This window comes from Amblyomma maculatum, chromosome 4 (genome assembly GCF_055883805.1).
Source record: "Amblyomma maculatum isolate TAMU_Amacu chromosome 4, ASM5588380v1, whole genome shotgun sequence".
Classification (NCBI taxonomy): Eukaryota; Metazoa; Arthropoda; class Arachnida; order Ixodida; family Ixodidae; genus Amblyomma; species Amblyomma maculatum.
In genome coordinates, this window is record NC_139347.1 from 100,828,755 (window position 1) to 100,851,254 (window position 22,500).

General features: G+C 47.0%; 8 non-coding genes across 8 annotated transcripts; all 8 read right to left on the reverse strand.

Moving 5' to 3' along the window:
* Positions 1-2,843: 2,843 nt before the first annotated feature.
* Positions 2,844-2,925, reverse strand: TRNAL-AAG (transfer RNA leucine (anticodon AAG)). Its single transcript has one exon. It is a non-coding gene; the product is annotated as a tRNA-Leu (tRNA).
* An 85-nt stretch (positions 2,926-3,010) lies between these two features.
* On the reverse strand, positions 3,011-3,092 carry TRNAL-AAG (transfer RNA leucine (anticodon AAG)). The gene has a single exon. It is a non-coding gene; the product is annotated as a tRNA-Leu (tRNA).
* An 85-nt stretch (positions 3,093-3,177) lies between these two features.
* TRNAL-AAG (transfer RNA leucine (anticodon AAG)) lies at positions 3,178-3,259 on the reverse strand. The gene has a single exon. It is a non-coding gene; the product is annotated as a tRNA-Leu (tRNA).
* An 85-nt stretch (positions 3,260-3,344) lies between these two features.
* TRNAL-AAG (transfer RNA leucine (anticodon AAG)) lies at positions 3,345-3,426 on the reverse strand. The gene has a single exon. It is a non-coding gene; the product is annotated as a tRNA-Leu (tRNA).
* Positions 3,427-3,511: 85 nt separating this feature from the next.
* Positions 3,512-3,593, reverse strand: TRNAL-AAG (transfer RNA leucine (anticodon AAG)). Its single transcript has one exon. It is a non-coding gene; the product is annotated as a tRNA-Leu (tRNA).
* Positions 3,594-8,606: 5,013 nt separating this feature from the next.
* TRNAL-AAG (transfer RNA leucine (anticodon AAG)) lies at positions 8,607-8,688 on the reverse strand. The gene has a single exon. It is a non-coding gene; the product is annotated as a tRNA-Leu (tRNA).
* Positions 8,689-8,773: 85 nt separating this feature from the next.
* On the reverse strand, positions 8,774-8,855 carry TRNAL-AAG (transfer RNA leucine (anticodon AAG)). The gene has a single exon. It is a non-coding gene; the product is annotated as a tRNA-Leu (tRNA).
* Positions 8,856-8,940: 85 nt separating this feature from the next.
* On the reverse strand, positions 8,941-9,022 carry TRNAL-AAG (transfer RNA leucine (anticodon AAG)). The gene has a single exon. It is a non-coding gene; the product is annotated as a tRNA-Leu (tRNA).
* Between the last annotated feature and the right edge of the window lie 13,478 nt (positions 9,023-22,500).

Genomic DNA, 22,500 nt, shown 5'->3' on the forward strand with positions numbered 1-22,500 from the left:
ATCAGGCCCGGGTGATTTCCCTGGGTTTAAATTTTCTATTGCCTGCTGCACTTCTTTTTCGCTTATTGGCCGCTTCTGTCTTTCTTTTTGTTCCTCGTCAATTTTTGGCATCACGTCAAGAAAGGATTCTTTAAAACGGTCCAAATAAACCTCTCGGGAAGAAAATAGATCTTCATAATACTCCCGGAAAGCTTTCGCGATTCCTTCGTTATCGGTTTCTGTGCGTCCTGCCCAATCTACCTCTGCCACGTGATTTCGCCTTGCATTTGCTTTTTCTATTCCCAACGATCTTTTTGTCGGCGTCTCATCCATGGCCAATTTTTCCGCTCTTGCACGCACTAACGCTCCTTGGTATCTGTCTTCTTCTATCAAGTTAATCTGTTCTTTTATTTTTCGAATATCCTCTATCCATCTGCCGGGTGCCTTACATTCCTGTTCGTGTAGTTTTGCAAGCAAAGCCTTAAGCTGGGTTTCTGTAATTTTCTTCTCGTACACCAGGCAACTTGATCTGTCAATGGCTTTAATTTTAATCTGTTCCTTGCACAACTCCCACTGTTTCCAGATTTCGAGCAAAGTCCCTGGCCTCACTTTAATCAATTCATTCAATACCATGCGTCTAAAGGCATCATCATTAAGCAATTTATTGTTAAATTTCCATAACTCCCAGCTAAATGCATTGCTTCGTTTTTTGGTGCCGAATAAGCATTGCACCAAACAGTGATCCGTGAATGTCATAGGCACAACTCGGTATTCATTGCATGAAGGAATCAAATCCAGCGACGCGTAAATTCTGTCCAGACGCGCGTGGCTAGAACCTTGGAAGTGCGTGTACTGAACGGCACGCGGTCCTTCCAAGCAATCAGCCACATCCTCCATATTCCATTCGCTTGTTAACTGGCATAACATTTCAGTGCTCTTGTCTCTGAATCCGCGTGTGCTGGTTTTGTCTCGAGCATTCAGTACACAGTTAAAATCGCCCAGCAATACTACCTGCCTTTCCGTACATAACTGCTGCATAACATTCTCGAAAAACACTGTTCTTTCCTCCACACAGTTAGGAGCGTACACACAAATAATGCGCCACTCAACACCGCTGTATACACAATCAGCCACTACACACCGTCCAGAAGAGCATGAGGAGTAGCCCTTTACAACCAGACCAGGCAGCTTTTTGACAAACAATACACACCCGGCCGATGTCCCAACTGCGTGGCTAACAATGGCGTAAAATCTAGCCGTGAAACGTCGCACCATGCTCCCGGTCTCTTCCTCCCCGTCAACCTTAGTTTCTTGCACGGCAAGCACGTCAATATCGTGGTCAATTAAGAGCCGATGCATCTGGCTCTGCTTCTTTTTGCCTGCCAATCCCCTGACATTTAACGTGGCTACTCTTAAGGTGGTTTCGGGCGCCATTTTCATCAAGGGTGAAGAGACCGAAAGCATGGTACTTACCTTTCCCGTCTAGCGCGTTGCTAGACGCCGTCGTTTGATCCATCCCCGTCCGGTGCGAGCGGCTGACCCGGCAGCGGGGGCACTTTATCCGCTACCCGTCTCTCTGATGAAATGTTTGGCCGCGGACGTAGCGTGGACCGCCGGGATTGCCCCGTTTTTGCTGGTGGCTCGTCGACGCTGGGGGCTGACGCCTGGATACCTTCGGGTTCGGACTGTGTGTGGGATCGCTTGGCTGGGGCTGGGACGCCTGGCTTACGAACACCGCTGGTGTCTGAGTGCTCCTCCCCATTATCCTGTTCCATGCCGTTTGAAGGCTCAAGTGACGGGCCTTCCTCATTGCTAGGGAGCTGAGGTGCAGAGTCCGCTCTCCCAACATCCCTCGCAGCATTGCCGCTTTCTGCCGAGTCCACCGACGAATCCGTCTCCCGTGTCTGCGTTCGCACCTCTCCGGCACCCTTCGCCGCCTCCTCCGCCTCGACCACGTCCATGGTGACCTCCGCCGACCGTTCCGCAGTTCCATGTCCCGCTGCCGAAGCGTACGAAAGCACACAGGCTGCCTCGTCATGACCGTAGCGTCTACACTTTGGACAACGCGGCACCTTACATTCTCGTCGAACGTGACCGGTACCACGGCAGCGCAGGCACTGCATCGCTCGCCCAGGCACCACGACAAGGGCCAGCTCTCCGGCCACTCGCAGCTGGTGAGGTAAGTCATCGACCTTAATCCCGGGTTTCAATTTCAGGAGCACAGTCCTCGTGGTGGACCCCTTCTCCCTGACGCCTTGAACTCTCCACCTCTCCCGGGTCACCTCGGTCACCTTCCCAAGAGCCGCAAAAGCCGTCCGTATGTCGTCGTCTGCCACACCGTACAACATCCAGTGAAGTCGCAGCTTCACCTGTTGGTCCTCGGGATCGATAATGAGGCAACGGCGTCCCTTAACTTCGAGCTCCTTGAAAGCCGCCAGTTTCTTCGTTGCTTCTGTGCTGCTTAACGTGACCGCCCAAACATGGTTGATCTGATACGCCCCCAACGCCACAACGTCGGGGAGCGCACCAGCGTTGGCAAGGGCGTCGCGGAAATCCTCGACCCTGTATGGCCTGACTCGCACATCGCCGTGCAAAAAAAGCGTGTTAAAAACAACGCGTCCGGTGGGCAAAGTTGGCAGAATAATCTGATATTCGCTATCATCCATGTCCTCAAGCCTGTTTCCGCGGCTAGAAATGGCCGCTATCGCCGCTCCGCTGGAGCACATGATTCTGCCACCGTTCACTACGGTATCCGGAAGTAGAATGCGGCCACGCTACCCACGGAATGACGCAGTCTGGCACTGACGTCCGAATCAGGAAGGCTAGTCTTGAATTTATTTTAAATAAAAAAGCTTAAAAGCTTGTGGCAGCGGTGGGATTCGAACCCACGCCCCCGAAGAGACTGGTGCCTTAAACCAGCGCCTTAGACCGCTCGGCCACGCTACCCACGGAATGACGCAGTCTGGCACTGACGTCCGAATCAGGAAGGCTAGTCTTGAATTTATTTTAAATAAAAAAGCTTAAAACCTTGTGGCAGCGGTGGGATTCGAACCCACGCCCCCGAAGAGACTGGTGCCTTAAACCAGCGCCTTAGACCGCTCGGCCACGCTACCCACGGAATGACGCAGTCTGGCACTGACGTCCGAATCAGGAAGGCTAGTCTTGAATTTATTTTAAATAAAAAAGCTTAAAACCTTGTGGCAGCGGTGGGATTCGAACCCACGCCCCCGAAGAGACTGGTGCCTTAAACCAGCGCCTTAGACCGCTCGGCCACGCTACCCACGGAATGACGCAGTCTGGCACTCACGTCCGAATCAGGAAGGCTAGTCTTGAATTTATTTTAAATAAAAAAGCTTAAAAGCTTGTGGCAGCGGTGGGATTCGAGCCCACGCCCCCGAAGAGACTGGTGCCTTAAACCAGCGCCTTAGACCGCTCGGCCACGCTACCCACGGAATGACGCAGTCTGGCACTGACGTCCGAATCAGGAAAGCTAGTCTTGAATTTATTTTAAATAAAAAAGCTTAAAACCTTGTGGCAGCGGTGGGATTCGAACCCACGCCCCCGAAGAGAATGGTGCCTTAAACCAGCGCCTTAGACCGCTCGGCCACGCTACTTTTTTTTTTTTTTTTTCTTTATTACCGACTTGGCAACTACAAAGAACGATGAAAAGTCGCATGGAATTAAAAACACAAGTCACTTTCTTACAGGTTTCTTGTGATAGAATGGATAAGGTGACATGAGCTTGTCCAAGACTGGCAGCCATTCCGGGGGTTCAGATTGCCCTCCGAAAACATCACGCGTGTACATTACACTTTCAACAAAGTATTGATGGGCTGGGTGTACGACAACATGCTCATGGCGAACATCCATCCGCGTTCTCCATATGCTGTGCATACACAAGACCATCAATAAATCACTGGGCACTTCTCCTGGCTGGCCGCATGGAAGGTAGCGTATGCCAAACGGCGTTATTGGTAAGTCCTTTTTAATAGTGCGTTGTAGCACGTCCCACAAAAAAACCGCATCGTGACAATCAAGGAAAATATGCTCTATGGTTTCCAGCTTTTTGCAAATTAAACAGTCAGCAGACCAAGGCACGAAAAGGCCTTTGCTTTCCAGCCATGGCTTCACCGGAAGAGTGCCGGTATGCAATTGAAAAAAGAAAGATTTAGCGGACGATCTGATGGGCATTCTTTTCACTCTCTTCAACACGTCCCGCTCCGGACCCAAAGCATATACAGCGCGATAAAGAGGCACAGGTAAAAAGGTTTCCAATAAATCTTTGTACAGCCGTTTTCGCGTAACAGTACACATATACTCATTTGAAAATCTCGCCTTCACTATTTGGAAGGACGCGACAACTTCGCGAAGAAAAGCACTTAGAGCCATTGGCCCTGTAGACATAGTCGAAACTACATATTCCGGCAGTGAATCACGCAATCGCACTTGGATTACCGTTCTAAGAAAAACATCGCTTTGTTCGCGCAAAAAAAAGAACCTTGTTACAATCTGCTTTAAGTATAAATGTGACAAGCCCAGTCCACCGTTATGCACCGTATGAAAAAGATTGCATCGACTGGTACGCTCCCATGTTGAAGCCCACACAAACGTGGCAAATACCCTATGCAGTTTTTGAACAGAGATTCTTGACATAGATAACACTTGCAGCATGTAAAAAATTTTTGCAACTAGGAACATATTGCAAACGGTAGCTCTTGCGAACATAGAAAAGTTATGTCCTCCCCATTTGTTTGTTTGGGTTTTCACTTGCTCAACTTCACCGGCCCAACATTCCTTGCTTTCACGGTAGTGCTTTAGTGGCACACCAAGGTAATTGCCTGGCGTTATTGTCCATTGCATACTGGAGAACAGTTCAGGCGCGTATTGCCAGTTTCCGTGCCAAAATCCTAAACACTTTGGCCAACTAATTTCACTTCCACTTGCAGTGCAAAAGGCAGTGGCTTCTTTTACAACTTCTTGCACGCTCTCATGGTCAGTACAAAAAACCGCAATATCGTCCGCGTATGCCAAAACCCGAATTTCACTTTGAAAAAATCTATAACCGCGTATGTTTGGCCTTGTAAGAAATCTTAGACAGAAAGGCTCCAGATAAAGCGCAAACAAAAGGGGAGACAGAGGACAGCCCTGCCTTACTGACGACTGAACAGGTATACGATCAGTTAACTGCTTATTCACGACCAGTCTCGCTGAACAGCACTCGTAAGCCATTTTCACGCCCTTTGTAATCACGGAACCAGCATTGACATACTCTAAAACAGAGAACAAAATTTCATGTACCACTTTATCAAATGCTTTGTGGAGGTCTAATTGCATCATGGCTACGTGGTCATGCATCGCGTCACAACATTCGAGTACACTCCTTGCTGCGTGTATGTTAGTAAAAATGGTCCTTCCTTTTATACCGCATGTCTGATGTGGGCCTACAAGAGAAGTAATTACACTTTGGAGTCGTCGTCCTAATACTTTCATGTAAATTTTATAGTCAACATTCGTTAGACTTATAGGACGGTAAGACGCTACAGACTGAAGCTTAACATGGTCATCTGTTTTCGGGATTAGTACAATGTGTGACATTCGAAAAGACGGAGGAGGTACGTTCTTTTCGTAGCATTCACTAATAACTCTTTCCAGTAAAACAGCCATTTCAGTTGGAAAGGCCTTGTATATGGCAGCACCAAGACCATCTGGTCCGGGTGACTTATTGGAATTTAATTCCCCGATAGCGGCCTCAATTTCCTCGGAAGTAATACTTGCTTCAAGTGTCTGCGCCACTTCGTCTTCTACTCTTGGCATCAGCGAAAGAAAGTCTTTTCTGAAGCGTTCAATGTCCGGTGTTTTCAGGCTAAACAATTCGCTGTAAAATTCTACAAACGCCCGTTCAATCGTTTTTTTTTTCCGAGGTAACTACGTTCTGATAGCAGATTTCTTTTATCTCTTTTGACACTGCGTACCTTTTTTCGTCACTAAGTGCCCTTTTCGTGGGCGTCTCTCCGAGCCACAATTTTTCGCTGCGTGCCCTTATCACCGCACCGCGATACTTCTCTTCGTCTATCACCTCAAGTTTGGTTTTTATCTTTTTTATATCTTGGGCGAACAAGCCAGGCTTAAAGCTCTCCATGCTAAGCATGTATTCAAGTGTGCTACGAAGTTCTTTTTCTTGTTCTCTTTCTTTACGTCGGAGAGTGCATGCTCGGTCAATAGCAGCTATCTTTATCTCGCACTTAAACTGCTCCCATGCTTGTATAAAATTAGAGTCATTTTGTAACATATGCCTAATATATTCTTTAACTTTAGTGGTAAACTCTTCATCCAGCAGCAGTTTTTCATTAAATTTCCATAGCTCCCAATTGAACTTTGTTGCCTTACTTTTCATGCCTAGAGTAATCATTACGAGGGAGTGGTCACTAAAGCTCATGGGAAGTGTTTCATATTCCGAGCACAAGGGCACACAATCAGTGGGAACATATATTCGGTCCAACCTTGCATGACAGCTACCTTGAAAGTGCGTGAACTTTGCTTGGCCTTCATGCGTCATTATACAGCCAGCATCTTCAAGCTCTGCCTCAATAACAATGTCAGTAAGTAACTCTGCACTCTTGTCACGAAGGACACGGTCTGTTGTTCTATCTTCCGGTCTACAGACACAGTTGAAGTCTCCAAGCAGGAGAACACGCCTCTCATGTATTAGGAAGGATTTCATATAGTGAAAAAACTCTTCCCGCTCAAACGTTCTAGTCGGCGCATAAACGCAGATCACTCTCCAGTCCAATCCAGAAAAAGTGAAATCACATATCAATAGCCGCCCACTCTCACACGAGAACACAGACTGCACACACTCTATGCAATTTCGAATGAAAATGACACATCCCCCCGATCTTCCAACCGCATGACAAACGCAAACACTATATCTAGAACGATATATTTCAGCCATTTTCTCTGTTTGTTGTTCGCTTTCCATTTTGCTCTCTTGAACTGCTAGCACATCAATTTCATTTTCCAGCAGAATGCGCTTAAGCTGCAGTTGTCTCCGACGCGTTGACAGCCCTCTCACATTTAGCGTGGCTACGCGCAAGCTAGTGGTTAAATTCGTCGCCATCTCAAGAAATTATATATCGCGAAACATATATCACTCACATCGCTTTTGCAGAAAGACAGCATTGCGGTTGATCTGTTGCACGGGATGACCATTCTTCCTTTTTGGCGAGTCCGTCCGTCGTTCCAAGCGCTGCTCCCGATCATGGACCGGGCTTGTAACGTCTCGACCGGAAAGGGTACCCCCGCTATGGCGGAGGCACAGGTGACACAGTTCTCCGGTCTGGGGGCACGTTTGGCCTTGGCTTGAAGGACGCCCGGCGAAGGGGGGCTGCCTTCAGTGGAGGCTGTCCGCTTTCCGCTCCTCCTTGGGTTGATTCCTCGTTGACACTGTCTTCGTGCACCCGCTTCACAGGCAAGGTAGAAGCAGCTGGCATCTCAGCTTCAGTGTCCCCCTGTTCCTCACTGTGTTGCGTAGCCGACGCTGGGCTTGCTGCACTGGCATTGCCGTTTTCTTTCGTGGGTGTCTCGGTCCCAGCGACATTCGGCAACGGAACTATCAACTCTGATTCACAGTGTTCTTTAGGGGCAGGGGTCTTCTCAGAGGACTGTCCGTTCTGTTCTGCCTCCTCAGTGATTCCACTGCTCGCTTCCTCGGCGTCCACTGCGTCCATCAAGTGCTCGCCTGCCACTTCACTCGGCACGGGGCCTGCAACGTTGGCATACGTGCGCACACACTGCGACTCGTCATGGCCGTAGCGACGACACAGCCCGCAGCGCGGCACACGACACTCACGACGTATATGTCCTTTCCCGCGGCACCGGAGGCAAAGCGGGGCTCTGCCTGGGACGTGGACGAGTGCGACGTCCTCGGCGACCCGAAGCTGATGCGGCAGGTCCTCGATGGTAACGCCCACTTTGAGCTTCAGCGTGACCGTTCGTGTCGTTGAAGCCTTGTCGACACAACCTTGCACTCTCCACTTGTCTCTTGAAATTTCCGTAACTTTTCCAAAAGCTGCCAACGCCGCTCGCACGTCATCGTCTTGCACGCCGTGAAGCAGCCAGAAAAGCTTCAACCTGATGCCTTGGTTACAGGGGTCAATGACCACGCAGCGGTGCTCCTTCACTTCAATAGCTTGGGCTTCCAAAATCTTCGCTTTCGCCTCTTCACCTTTAAACGTTACCGCCCACACGTGATTCATTTGGTATGCCCCGAGGGCAACCACTTCCGGCAGCAGTGAAAGACGAGCGAGGGAGTCTCGAAAGTGCTCCACCCGGTACGGCCTGGCTTTTATATCGCCATGCAAAAAAACAGTATGTAAAACACTCGAACCTGTAGGCAGATGCGGTAGAACCAGTTCATAATCCTTGGTAGGCCTTTCCGTGCTCCTGATACCACGGCCCAGCTGGGCCGCTGAATCCGCTCCTTGGGAGCCCATGATAATCACGTCCGTCACGCTCGGTGGCCGGAAGTGGAATCCAGGCTACCCACGGAATGACGCAGTCTGGCACTGACGTCCGAATCAGGAAGGCTAGTCTTGAATTTATTTTAAATAAAAAAGCTTAAAAGCTTGTGGCAGCGGTGGGATTCGAACCCACGCCCCCGAAGAGACTGGTGCCTTAAACCAGCGCCTTAGACCGCTCGGCCACGCTACCCACGGAATGACGCAGTCTGGCACTGACGTCCGAATCAGGAAGGCTAGTCTTGAATTTATTTTAAATAAAAAAGCTTAAAAGCTTGTGGCAGCGGTGGGATTCGAACCCACGCCCCCGAAGAGACTGGTGCCTTAAACCAGCGCCTTAGGCCGCTCGGCCACGCTACCCACGGAATGACGCAGTCTGGCACTGACGTCCGAATCAGGAAGGCTAGTCTTGAATTTATTTTAAATAAAAAAGCTTAAAAGCTTGTGGCAGCGGTGGGATTTGAACCCACGCCCCCGAAGAGACTGGTGCCTTAAACCAGCGCCTTAGACCGCTCGGCCACGCTACCCACGTCTATGCACAGCCCCCAGAGTTCATCACAAAGCAGTGCTGTCTGATTGAGCCCCTTTTTTGGTTATTTTTTATCTGATAGAAAGCTTTTCTTGGCTCATGAGTGGTGTGCACAGAGCCATTCGTCCGAGCGCGTTTACTGAGAGCGTCGTCGGCAGAGTGTGTAGAGAGAGCCTGTCGTCAGAGCCTGTCGTCAAAGCGTATCCGCACGAATAATCGATTAATTCATTGCATGGGTAATTATTATTATAACAGCGCCAAATTTTGTATGCAACCTAATTAGAGTATGGCCAACGCGATAATGAACTCCAAATTTACATGGGCCACCCCCGAAACCTGGCCTTCTGGACGCCAAAATTAGACCTCTTCAGAATTGGACCAAGTAAAACGTCGAACCTAATTCGAGTATGAGCAATGCAGGGGTGACCTACAAATTGGGATAGGTCGGCCCCAAAATTTGGCACCTGGGACCCTCAATATTTTACCCCGCCAGAATTTGATAAAAATTTACGTCGAACATATTTCGAGTTCGGCTAATTGAATGTACTTCTGAACTTGAGTGGGCCATCTCCTGAAATTTGACCTTCCTGGATTCCCCAAATGTGACTTCATCCGAATTTAGCCAATACAAACGGCAACTAATCAACTATAGTGAGCAACGAAACACAGAACCAATAACGTAACTATGCACAGAGCTCGCAATTCTTTCGCATTTCTGCACCTAAGCAGACATAAATGCACACCTGATATTTTTGCTCTTCCACTGCAGTGCCCAAGCGCTTGCCCGCTGCTTCGGAGCACCACTGTCGTTTGTCAATTTCCTCATTGGGTAAAACTCTCACGGCACGTTTACCTTCGTTTCTGGGTCATTAGTATCAAATTTCGGAGCGGTTCAATTTTTGTTGTGGCGTAAAGTAATCGAATTTCTCGTTTTGGGTCCTCAGAGCGGTAGATTCCTACGGACAGCATTGCGAGTGTGACGTCACTGGATGCACAGCCTTTTATATTCGCTCGCTCTGCGCTTGGTGTAGAGAGCTTTTCTTTTTTTTTTTTTTTTTGCTAATTTCACAAAAATAGTGACCCCAACTGTCACTTAATGCCGCAAGTTTAGCCAATCAACGCGCAAGTTGTGATTATGACCGTGTCTGCGGCGTCATCGGTCGGCTCAAACCTATTTTCGGTTTCGGTTTCTTGGCTGTTCGTTTTTCAAAATGTTTTTACTTAGCGCACTGACGAAATATTTTTGTACCGGAGCTATACCGGAGCCAGCGGGGCATTCTAAGGAATGGATGGCATTATCAACTCAAAATGGGCAGAAAAACGTTACTGGGGCTGCCCTTTAATGGCGCACTGCATAGGCTATGTGCTAAAGCTTATATTTGTCACACTTTCTTCTCAGATTATGCCGTGTGGAAAGCCGTGGCATAGACCTTATACGCAAAATTGCTGCCATCTATCGGACCTTCAGCGAACCCCGCCACGTGACGCCATGTTGAAGGGTTGAGTGAGTCTGCCGCGCTCCTGCGCTGCTGTCGTCACATTAGCAGCGTCTGTTTAGTGCCTTAGTTTTCGTGCTATTTGCTCACATTCAAAGCAAAAAGTGGCGCAACAATACACTTGAACATGCCGCTTACATTCCCACATTCCCAATTTACTTCGTAAGCGGTACTGCGCTGCGAAAACTTCTTGCGAACAACATCAGCGTAGCTACAGAGGGCAAAACCTGCCTTTCCGCTATGGGCCTAGTGCGCTGGTATGGAGGCGCCACTGCTCCGGAACAAGTAGCGCCACCTCCCGCCGGCGCACCCATATGTGGTATGTCTGCTCGTCGAAGAGAGGCGGCGGAGTGAACGCGAAGTCTACTGTTCTCGGCAGAAACCTTGTGAGAAGAAAACTTTTGTCGGTCATTTCCTGCCTCGTGTCACACGCGTACTTAACAGACACATGTACCATGTGTGCGTGTTGAAAAATAAACCAAAAACAAAGCGAAGAAAGCCGCTACCCATTCATGCCGTCTGGGAGACGGCCGCCGGCGCTTTGGGCGCAGCGCATCGTCGGCGCGCGAGCGCTTCTGCTGGCGGCTCTACGGTTTTTTTTTTCCTTTGAAGTAGGAATTCGGAACCCGAACAATATGGCACTTTGAAAGTAAAGACATAAATAAAACAAAAACTAAGCCAGTGTGCAATGCGCAGCACTGGCTTTTCCCCTCGGTGGCAGTGTATGTGGAAGCGGCATGCTAGACCCCCCAGAAGCGACAGCCGAGAGCTGGGCTCCGTTGGTCAATAGAAAGGCTCTTAAAAAAAAAAAAAAAAAAAAAAAATCAACGGGACGAGCAGGCTGTATATGGAGATGTACCCTAAGGCGTCGGGCCTTCTACCGTAGTTTTTATTTTCTACTCGATGCGTCGAAATAAGTGGTGACGGTTCAGTGCGCGGAAAAACAGCCATAGCTGAGCAAGCTCCACAGCGCGTGCTGTTCGGGGGATTTCGCGTGATCGGGAATGTTGAGACGTCTTGATTTAAGAATAACTGCTTGGTGCGCGGTCAGAAACTGTACGAAGCCAGCACGTGCGTGGAGTGCGCGGGGAACTTCACAGTGCAGAAGGGCCCTCGGATATCTTCAGAAAATGCGCTAACGAAATGAAAACCGCCTTCTACGAAGTCAGTTTGGAGGTAAGCTTTATTCGGCCCTTTCGGCGTCTTTTCACCACATATGTAATTAATTTTTTTCGTATGTAGTTGTTGGCAAACCCACGCAATATGACGGGTGCCAGTTGCATCTGCAAGGCCGGGTGCCACTGTTAACGATGCGACACATCGCTCTCGTATGATTTCCAAGGAAACCGCAAAAAAACAACAACTTGATTTTCGATTGCCTCCCGACGGTTTTTTTTATACCTATTATGACACCCATAAACACAACAGCAGATCGAGCTGTTAGTTTAAAAGGACGTTTTCTCTTTGCGGGGAGCCATGAACGTGTGTGAAGTCAGCAAGCGCGCACTCCTGCAATGTGCTTCGCTCTCCATGTCGTGCTTCTACGTCTTTTACGTCAGGCTAGGCTTCCCAAAAGCGAGCACCGAGAACAGCTGGAAACTATCATTAGGAAGTCGATAGAAAAAAAAAAAAAAAAAAAGCTCCCGTTGGGCAGGAAGGCTCCGCGCTCTCTACAACACAGGCTGTGTCCGAAGACCTGCCAGCGCTGGTTACAACAACTTTTAGTAGTTGTTACAACTTTTAGAGCTCGAGTTGGGTCCAGAAGTAACAAAAAAAAAAGACCCGTTTTTTTTGTGTATTTTTCGCGTGTTGCGCGCTCGATACAAACAAGCGATCGCTCGTGCATGCTTGAAAGAAACCTAGCGTCAAGTACTGTACAAAAAAAAGAAGTGGGAAATGCGCAGCCGAAACGAAAAGCAATGAGTGCGATATGAGATTCGAAATGACTAAGTAAGTACAGGCCCTTGTTTTAGTCGCTGTTTATTTTTTATTCATACGAGGAACCAAAAAGAAATCGGAACACAGCGTCGGCGCTACCCCCGGTTGCGGATCCAGACAGCCGCCTTTTACGCGCGGCGCCTCCCAGACGGCGCCACATGTTCGGCCAAAGCTGCAGCGCACCAGGCCCATAGTGCTCTAGAAGATTGGGCAGTGTGTCGACCGCGCCGCGAAATGCATGGGAGCGAGGGGCCGCTTTTGCGATGACGGAGGCGCCGCAGCGCAGAGGGCGTCACCAGCAACTGGTGTGTCAGCCGACCCGCGTATGCGCGCTGTGCGGCGGGGCGGATACCGCGCGGACTGTACGTTCTTGTTTGCTTGTGCGTCGTCTCGAGCTGTTCGCGACAAGATTTTACAAATATGCCGGTTAACGGTGCTCAGTACTGTTAGCAATCACCTAATTTATTTTCCATTTTGGCCGTCGGCAACACCTCGGGGAAGTAACATGACAGGAGTTGGCTCCGAAGAAAACAGCTTGGAGAGGGCCTGCGTACGACTCGCACAGCACGCTTCACTCGCCGTACAGCTTGCTTTAGCATTCCTAAAGCACCTAATTCACGTCCAGAAATGTAGTCGTTTTGAAAAGAGGGCAGTTTGGAGGCAGGATGTATGAAGAAGTGAAACATACAACACGTGCGTTCGAGCGCTGACTGAAACTGGTCACAGTAACCCCGTTATCAAAACAGTCCAAAATGGTATATTCCGTTGTTTCCCGACTACATTACGTCACTGAAGCCACAAAAGAAGTCGGCAGTCAGTTGGAATGAATTAAATGTGGACTACCCCGCATGGAGGTAGAGATGGTCTAATTGTTCAAGAAAATGTTTCCATTCTAGGGTACGCAAGCCACAGGTAATATGCAAGTCATTGCCTCCAGAAGATCGCTCTAGTCCTGTTTTATGTACATACAAAAAAAAATGAATAGCTTTGAAAAAGAAATAACGACGGAAAATAGAGGACGCAGAGGCTATAGGGTATACGCTTATTCGCTTCCGCTAGATCATCCTTCTGCGAAAGAGAGGTTGTGAGGCCGGCACAGTTTCTCACCACGAACAAAAATAGCTCTATAGGTTCGAAGCTAGGTCGCAATTAACTCAAAAATTTGGCTCGATGCACGGTCCTTTTCGACTGCTTTGCACTTCAGATTTTGCAAACTTCCTGTAAAATGTGAAGGTTCAGAAAGTTGACCTACTTGGAGCACCAGAAAAGCTCCCACTTGAAGCAATAAAATTTAGTGTTTTTGCGGCTTCGCTCTTTGCGAAGTAAGCGAATCACGACAAGAGTTCCCAAAGGGAAAATAATTAAATTCCCTTGGAAGTATTTTACGTGTAATATCAACCTTGTTAACAATTATAGTCTGCCCCCGCAGGGGGCACCTGTTAAAGCAGGTGTTTGTGTGTTTTGTGCGACACCACGGACCCCGAGCACCCACGCTTAGCCGTGCGTGGCATCGTCGTGTCTGGGGAAAAGGGGATCCTGGTGGTTGAGCCGATGCCGAGTGTTTGGACCTTTAAGGCCCCTCGGCGGAGGCAACACACCACTTTGGCCCACGCTTCCCATAGACGGCACCTCCGGGCTGACCCACCCGGGGGAAATCGGCAGTCGCCTTTTCCTGTTCTCCCCTCCATCTTTCACTTTCCTATTTTCTTTCTTAGAACTGTCCTGTCCTCTCTTACCTTCTTCATTTCTTCCTACTTCCAGGCGGCGAGGGTTAACCTTGTGTGGCTAGCTACCCTGAGTTACGCCATATTGGGTTATAGTTGCGGTGTACAGCTGGCGTGGGCAGGAATAGACAATTTCTGTCCCGTCCCCTCGTTGGGCTCCATGGTGGGTGGCTGGCACTGCAGCCGAAAAATACACTTTTTATGGCATCTAAACACCTTAACCCCGATCGTCCTCCTTCTAAAAGGGGGCGCACCGAGACCACCATGTTCTTCTCAAAGAACATAAACAACTTTCCTCGTTTCCACGTGGTCCACAGTGACCACGAGGAAATCACTGCACGACTTGTGTCCCCATTTGTTGTTTCTCGAACGTTGACTGAGGCCATTGGCCAGGGCTATAAGATAAAGAAACTTGGAAACGGTGACCTGCTACTAGAATTAATATACAACCATCAGTATCAGAAGCTAAGTGCAGTCGAATCATTTGGAGAAATACCGGTACAGATTAGCCCGCACCGATCACTAAACACTGCCCGAGGAGTCATCTCTGATGATGACCTTAGGTACGTCAGTGAACAAGAACTTCTTGAAGGCCTGAAGGAACAAAATGTCACAGATGTTTACCGGATAAAGATCAGACGAGATAACAAAGAGATAGAAACAAAGCACATTGTACTCACCTTTGCTGCAAGCACTCTCCCAGAATCAGTCGAAGTAGGCTACACAAAGATAAAACTGAGGCCCTACATCCCTAACCCACGCCGCTGCTTCAAATGTCAGAAATATGGCCATGGCTCTCAGAGTTGCCGTGGCCAACTCACATGTGCAAAGTGTGCCTCGCACGAACACCCTACAGACAACTGCGAAGAACAGCTGCTTCTCTGCTCAAACTGTGAAGGTAACCACCCAGCTTATTCACGCTCATGCCCATACTGGAAAAAAGAAAAAGAAATAATTACACTGAAAGTCACCGAAAACATATCTTACGGAGAGGCACGAAAGCGGCTTTCTCTTCCTCAAAAGCCACAATACTCCGTTGTGACGCAGCAGGGCGCGGCATCACAGCGGTCGTTGGCACCTGCCCAGGAAGCACACAGTTCTTCCAGGGCAGCGCCACCTGCGCCCTCGGTGGAGTCAGCTAGCGCTACTCCACCACCACCCGCAAAGCTGGCTGCGCGGACCCCCAGGTCAGCCGGCCCAAAGGCCTCGACCCATGAGTCGAGGCCTAAAACTGACAATCCTGTGCTTTCTGCACAGTCGTCCACCGCATCTGAAGATGCGATGGACACAACTTCTTCACCCCAGCTGCCTAGGCGTCAAAGCTCACTGGAGCGAAAAAGAAAGGGAAAAGTCCCAATAACAGGTTCCAAGGACCTACAAACCTAAATTTAAACTTGTCCCTTAAATAACTTTTAATTATGGCGCTCCTCATTTATTGGAACTGCCGAGGACTCTTTAAAAATTTAGATGATATATATGAAATTCTTGCGGACTATCAGCCAAACATACTTTTTCTGCAAGAAACCCATTTAAAACCAGCAGACTCAAATTTCCTTAAGCAATATAATGTATTCAGGAACGACAGGCAAGGCAGCTCTCACTCCTCTGGTGGCGTTGCCATTGTAACACAAAAATCAATCCCCTCTCGAAACATCTCACTCAACACAGACTTAGAGGCAGTGGCAATCAGAAGCTTAGTTTATGGCAAAATAACAACCGTATGTTCCCTGTATATTGCTCCAACTTATAAGCTAAGTAGCGAAAGTTTTGAAAAATTGATTGATCAACTTCCGGAACCTTGGTTGCTGGTCGGAGACTTTAATGCTCACCACCCATTATGGGGATGTACAAGAACGGACTCCCGAGGTGTTCTAATCGAAAAATTCTTATTGTCCTCGGGATCATGCTTACTAAACACGAAACAGCCAACTTACTACAATATAGCTTATAACTCTTACACATCCATAGACCTAGCCATTGGCTCCTCGATGTTCCTGGCAGCTACAGAGTGGACTGTCATTAACAATCTATACGGAAGTGACCATTTTCCGATCTTAATAAAATATACTGGGAACGGAAATGAAAATGTGTCGAATCCCAGAAAATTCAAAGAAAATGCAGCCAACTGGAAGATGTTCAGGGAACAGTCATCATTGGCCAGTTCATCAGTTACTGACTTAGGCGTTGATGAAACTCAACGCTTAATCACGCTGCACATCATAGAGGCAGCAGAAAAATACATTCCACAGACGTCAAGTAAGCCACGAAATAAACGAAGACCCTGGTGGAATGCAGAATGTAAGACTGCTCGTGAAACTCAAAACAGGGCATGGTCGAAACTACGCCGATACCCCACAGCCGAAAACCTAATAGCCTTTAAGCGTGCAAAGGCAAATGGCAGGCGTATTCGACGCATCTCCAAGCGAGAAAGCTGGTCATCATTCCTGTCTTCAGTGAACTCCTATTCTGACGCACACAAAGTTCACAACAGGATAAGAGCACTTAAAGGATATAGCACAGTCCCAACGCCCCTTGTCAGCACCAGTGGTGACTCTCTTGAACATCAAGCAGACACACTAGGGCAACACTTTGAATACATATTCAGCTCAGCACACTATACAGATTCCTTTTTGCGGCACAAGGCAAGAGAGGAGAGGAAGCACATACATGATAAAAGGCCATCCTCAGGAGGATACAATAGCCCATTCACCATGCAGGAGCTGAAGATTGCACTAGACACATGTGGTAACACAGCTCCAGGTCCTGACAGGATCACATATGGAATGCTCAGGCATCTGCATGTGAACACTGTTGAAACCCTACTCTACCTGTATAATAAAGTATGGGCCACAGGACGCTTTCCTAAAGCATGGAAGGAAGCGATCATCATCCCAATATTAAAACCAGGAAAAGAACCCACACTTGCTGCTAGTTATCGGCCTATCGCACTAACCAGCTGTCTTTGCAAGCTTTTTGAGAAAATGGTAAATCGTCGCCTTCTCCATTTCCTTGAATACAATGGTCTTCTTTATCAAAACCAAGCTGGTTTTAGAGCTGGGCGATCAACAGCTGATCAGCTCATTGCCTTTGAGTCTTATGCAAGGGATGCTTTTGCACATAAACAACATTGTTTATCTGTCTTTTTCGATCTTGAAAAAGCATATGATACCACTTGGCGCTATGGTATCATCCGCGACCTCTTCTCTCTTGGCATCACAGGAAACATGTTGAGCACAATTCGAAGTTACTTGTCTGAACGGACCTTCAAAGTTCGTGTTGGCAATGCGTATTCAAAGCAGTACATTCAAGAAAATGGTGTCCCTCAAGGTGGTGTTCTCAGTTGCACACTTTTTGTAGTCAAAATTAACTCTTTAAAAAGCGTGCTGCCAAAAACTATTTCTTGTTCTGTATATGTTGATGACGTCCAGATAAGCTTCAAATCTTGCAACTTGGCCATCTGTGAACGACAAATTCAGCTAGGTGTAAACAAATTGTCCAGGTGGGCTGATGACAATGGGTTTAAATTTAACTCTGGAAAGAGTGTTTGTGTACTTTTCTCTAAGCAGCGTGGCATCAGGCCTGACCCCAACATTACACTGAATGGCCAGAGCCTTGCCTTTAAAAAAGAACATAAATTTCTTGACGTAGTTGTTGACGAAAAACTTTCCTTCATTCCCCACATAAAACAGTTGCGACTGAAGTGTCTCAAAGCGATGAATTTGCTAAAAATTCTCTCTCACCGGTCATGGGGCACAGACCGCGACTGCCTTCTGAACCTTCTGAATAGTGTAGTTCTATCACGCATTGACTATTGCTCGATGGTTTATGGGTCAGCATCATCCTCTGCGCTAAAATTGCTCGATCCCGTGCACCACCTCGGCCTTCGCCTCGCTACAGGCGCTTTCCGAACTAGCCCAATTGCTAGCCTCTATGTCGAGGCGAACCGATGGTCACTGCAACGAAGGAGACAATTTACTTCTCTAACTTATGCTATGAAGGTACTATGCCAACTGGACCATCCATGTCGTCGGCTCCTGCTTGACAAAACTGGCACAGCACTTTTCTCAAAAAAACCATCTCTAACACCACCATATCCAATCAGAGTTGCCACGCACATTGAATACCTGAATGTTTCGGTTACCAGTCTTCATACAACTTCCATAAAAGACCTAATTGCTCCTTGGGAAATGCACGGTGTTAATTGCGACCTGTCGTTTCTTGAAGTGGGCAAACATGCATCCCCTATTGCCATACAGCAGCACTTCATGTCACTTCAGGAGAAGTACACTTGTGATGAATATTACACTGATGCTTCAAAGTCTGCTCAAGTCTCCTGTGCAGCACATGGACCACAGTTTTCACAGTCAAAAACCCTGAACAGAAATATTAGTATATTTACCGCTGAATGCAATGGTATCCTTTTAGCTGTGAGACACATTATAGAAAATAAAATACAGACGTCGATCATCTACACAGACTCCCTCAGTGTTTTAAAGTCCCTATCCTTTTGGAAATGGCAAAATAAGAACCCAGTACTGAACTCTCTTTATAACACCCTTATGTTTGCCCATGAACAAGAAATTAAAATTACACTGTGTTGGGTGCCAGGCCACCGCTGTATACCTGGTAATGAGGCAGCTGATAGGCTAGCTGCTTCAGCTGCCCTTAGAAATGACACAGACATTGATAAGATAACTTATCATGACCTCAAACCACACATAAAAAACTTGATTCGACAACAATGGCAAGAGGAATGGGACGCAGCATCAGAAAATAAACTACACACAATAAAGGCAAAAATAGGCAGGTACACCACAGAAAAACAACACAGATTTAAAGAAGTAGCCCTGTGCAGGCTGAGAATTGGCCACACATACATAACCCATACATATCTTTTAACCAACTCTCCTGCACCACACTGCTCGAGATGTGGTGATCGACTCACTGTCATACATGTTTTAATCATATGTGCACAACTGGAACCAGAAAGAAGACGTCATTTTCCCTCCTTGTTCACTCATCAAATACCTGCACACCCATCCATTTTTATTGGCGACAACCCAATGTTTCCTTTAAAACAGGTGCTTAAATTTTTATCACAAGTAGGCTTTTTACATGAAATTTTTTATCGACGTGGGTCTCAGCCCGCTCCTCCTTGAGAGGACGGATGAGATCTTTTAATACATCTACTTATACATTGCGCATCCATTATATATCACAAATGAATTTTAGGCCCTATACACCATTGTTTTCAGCGATATTACAGAGCGAATACATTTTTAGGCCCTATACACCAGTTTTTTATCCCTTCATGAAAAATCACAACTATTCCATCATATAAACTTGAGTGCACCATTAACCTTGAGTTTGGCGCTCTTTGGCCTGAGTCGCCCTTGCGCCATTAAAATCCATCATCATCAATTATGGTCTGGTTAGCACTGCAAAGAGCACCCGCGGCAAGTAGCCCAATTATATATAGTCCGGTAAGCAGTAGTTGCAAGTATATCCAGTCGATTACTCATATTTCATACCACACACTCAAAGAATAAACACGTATTATGTCCGCATTTGATTTCGGCATTATTTTAATTGCTTGCGTATTAGGTGCTCGTCATCTTTTTCGCATTTTTCCGCTTTCTCTCGATGCGCGCCAAGAACTGCATCATACCTGCCAATTCGACGCGTAATTATCAGTGCTTTTATTTTTGTTGGTTTGCTCTGTACCATTTGATGCCAGTAAAGCGTCCGCACTCAAGTGCCCTCTATGAACGTATTACGTATGTGACAGGTTTAATTTTTGACATTTTATTTGAAGTAATGCCGTAGCTGTATTTAACTTTTTTTTTTTCATCTAAACAGCTGGTTCACCCTTTGGTTAGTGGCACGCAAACAAATTTCCGTGATATGCGTATATGTTAATTACGAACAAAGAATAAATGCTTGAGTCGCGTATACCTTGTTTATTTATTTATTTTTTTTGCCGGTAAATACCACAGTGCTTTAAATTAGTGCAGTAGTGAATAAATGTGTTTTGCTCGCACACTGTATTTGTAATTTATATAAGCGGTGATTAGGGCACATAAAGAACACCGATTAAAGGGATATATTACAGATTACTGACGATTTAAGATAAACATTGTTATGTATATATAAGCGCAAGCTGCAAAATGTAAGCAGGTGTTCGTAAATAAGGTTCGTAAAAAATAAGTGTTCCTAAGGAGGCCTTACGATGCACAAGCACTGTTTTTCTACGCGTGTTAATAGCGCTCCTGGGCAGTAGCCTTTATTCCCTTACGGGAAAAACGAATGCAAAACACCACGCTTCGTTGCAAACATTAGATACAAATTGCTCATCTGGACGATTTGTAACTGTCCGCAGGAAGAAATGTTGAGAGTTTCAGATAGCGATTCAAACAGAGCGCTGCTCCGAAGGACTACCCAAGCGTGCACAATGTCTCCAGATAGACGTAAAAGAACGGCAGGGATCAGTTTAAGCACCTGGAATAAGTCGCCTCTTTATTAATTATCACACTAATTGCGTAGCGTCTGAAAATCGCTTCTAAGAGAACCGCACCCCTCCTCTGTACCCCCGCTATCCCATGGCCGCTACGCGCCGATCGGCGAACGTGGCACCCCTGTTGCACGTCGCGCCTTCTCGCGGGAGTCGGTTCTTGTCATCGCAAAAGCGGCCCGCTCTCCTGCGCCGGTCGTCACACTGCCCAATATTCTAGAGCACTATATTTCCGCTTCTAGTTTCCCTCTCTGCTCCAGAGGATACCATGAGGATACCTTAAAATACGCGTCCATGAATGAGTTTGATATAGCTTCCGGGTGTAAAACACGTCCGCGATGTGATTACACTGCATCAGCCGTCACATGAGGCTTACGAATCCAGGGCGGGCCAAGTTCGACATATATTACTGCGCACGGTGCTCGGCCTCGATCGTTGGCGTTTCATAGTACGTTGTGCGAACATGCTTAAACGAATGAGCTTGATATTGCTTTTTAGTATAGGATCCGTGAATAATAAAAACTGCATGCACTGCGATGGACCTGAAAGCATTCACAATACTGCGCGCGAACTACTATTCCCATGCCCTCTCTGGACCTTTAGCGGCAGATGTATCTGTCTAAACCAAACAACTCTCAACAACATGAATTTCCTGTTGGCGTTACATCGTGGTTCCATTTCGTGAAAATGGATAAATTAGTAAATAAATTATCGATACAAAATTCATATCTTAACCTGCGCAGTCACATCGCAGAGGTCTGCCGTTATACCCAGATGCAATGTGAAGTGTGGACGAGTATTCGAATAATGTATTGTGGAATTAAAACTTCTCGTTCGAATTAAAGAAGGCAGATCAGGCGCCTTTGAAGCGCGGCAACGTTTTCCATCTGGATACCTGGGCGTATACACATGTAGAAAATCTTTGGAGAGCTTGCATGCAAAAAGCAGTGAATTCTGGGATGAGCTGGCGCAAAATCAAGAGCAATTAACACTCTTGCAGATATTTTACATGAGAATTCATGCTACAGGAAAATGATGTCTGCCTTGGCACCGAGTACGAATTTGAAAACTTTCACAGCAGGCTAAACAAGATAGTAGGTGCGCCATTGAACGAAAGTGCGCCTACAGCGCGAGAACTATAGAACAAAGCCACAGAAACAAATCTCAAGTGGGCATATAACTTGCTGCTTCTTTTCTTCAGCACCATTATTTTAGTTTTGCGTGCAGCAAGGCACACAACAGTACGTTGGCATTATCGGCGACAGTAATGAGCACTAAACTAGCGGCCAAGCAACCCCCTATACTATTCCGCTTACCGCTCCTCGGTTCAACTACCCTCAAACAAGGCGGAAACCTGCGCGCCGGCTGCTAGATGGCAACACTTTTGCATAAGGTTTGCTGGTGTCATTGTATTTAGCTCTCTGAGCTCTGCTCGCTTGCACTTCTAGCACCAGTGGTTCTTGGGAAATCTGGTCTATATATATATATATATATATATATATATATATATATATATATATATATATATATATATATATATATATATATATATATATATAGCCTGCTCTCCGCAGCTGTGTGTGTATGTGTGTGTTGTGCGTGTCCAGCTGACTCACCTGTGTGTGCCCATATTGGTTGTATCACCTCTGGCCAACCCTATAAGAAGACAAACAAGAATAATGTACCATCAGTCTTGAGAAAGGCAGGGCTCCTGCCGAAACGTCGACTACAAATAAACTTGGAAACAGTATGGAGCAATTTTTCACTTTTATGTAACCTCTAGCAACCAAGTACGTCTATTTACTTA